This window comes from Arachis ipaensis, chromosome B05 (genome assembly GCF_000816755.2).
Source record: "Arachis ipaensis cultivar K30076 chromosome B05, Araip1.1, whole genome shotgun sequence".
NCBI lineage: Eukaryota > Viridiplantae > Streptophyta > Magnoliopsida > Fabales > Fabaceae > Arachis > Arachis ipaensis.
In genome coordinates, this window is record NC_029789.2 from 6,267,838 (window position 1) to 6,268,930 (window position 1,093).

Genomic DNA, 1,093 nt, shown 5'->3' on the forward strand with positions numbered 1-1,093 from the left:
CCTCATATTAATGATTTTTTATTATCACGTTGGATTCACTATTTTATCCCTCGCTTCACAGATATTTTTTTTTTATTATATATATATTCTGTTCACGCTGATATATCTAGTTGTCTGTCTTTTTTATTGAAATAAATACAAAAAAATTATTATTTCTTTAGATACACATGGATCAAAACTTTTTTTTTTTAAATGTACAACACTAAATCATGAAAAGCACCCAAATTAAAAATAGTTGGCGTCCACGGAATGGTGGCAGGAATCCATCTTATGTATGGCACCCACAAAATGAGCTTCTTAGTATGGCGAACGTGAATTCGGCCATCCCAGCCGTGGTACCCATGAAATGGAGGCAGAGGGGAAAGTCAAGGGCCAGATGCGAATTAGACCCAATTCATTGGTACCAAACACGAAATACACTAACTAAGTTGTAATAACATAAAAGTATTAGTCCTCCACCACCATTTTCACTTAATGATAACATATTGACTTTCTACCATCATTTTAAAACAATGTTCTATCTGAACCACTTATTGTATATATTCTTTTCATTTTTTTATTATCATTTTATCACTATTTTTATTATTAAATTTGTATGTAACATTGTGTGTGATATACTGATATGAAATCTCAATTTTAATTTTATTTTTTTCACATGTGATTTTATTTTTATGTAGTTTACTATTGTTTTTATAGTTAGTTATAGTAAGTTCTTGACCCCAGTAGGAGGAGAGAGTTCTAATAGGAGTAAAAAAAACAGCAACAAAATATACATTAACACACATTTCATATTTGTTTTTTATTTTCACCTACCATATCATACATAATAAAACAGCAAACACTAACTACACAATAATTTCTTTGACATTGTCATCAAGATTACTGTGAATTAAAATTTTATTACTATTGAAAAGTATTTGTTATCATCGTTATTTTAATATCTATTTTTTTGTCTAAAAAAATTGTATTTTTTGAGTTATTTATCCAAACGCTACAACTTTAAAATAAGTAATTCTATAACTAAAAATCCAAACACAAAATAACTTATTTATAAGCTGTTATTAATAAAAGTCCTTATACTTTAAGCTCTTTT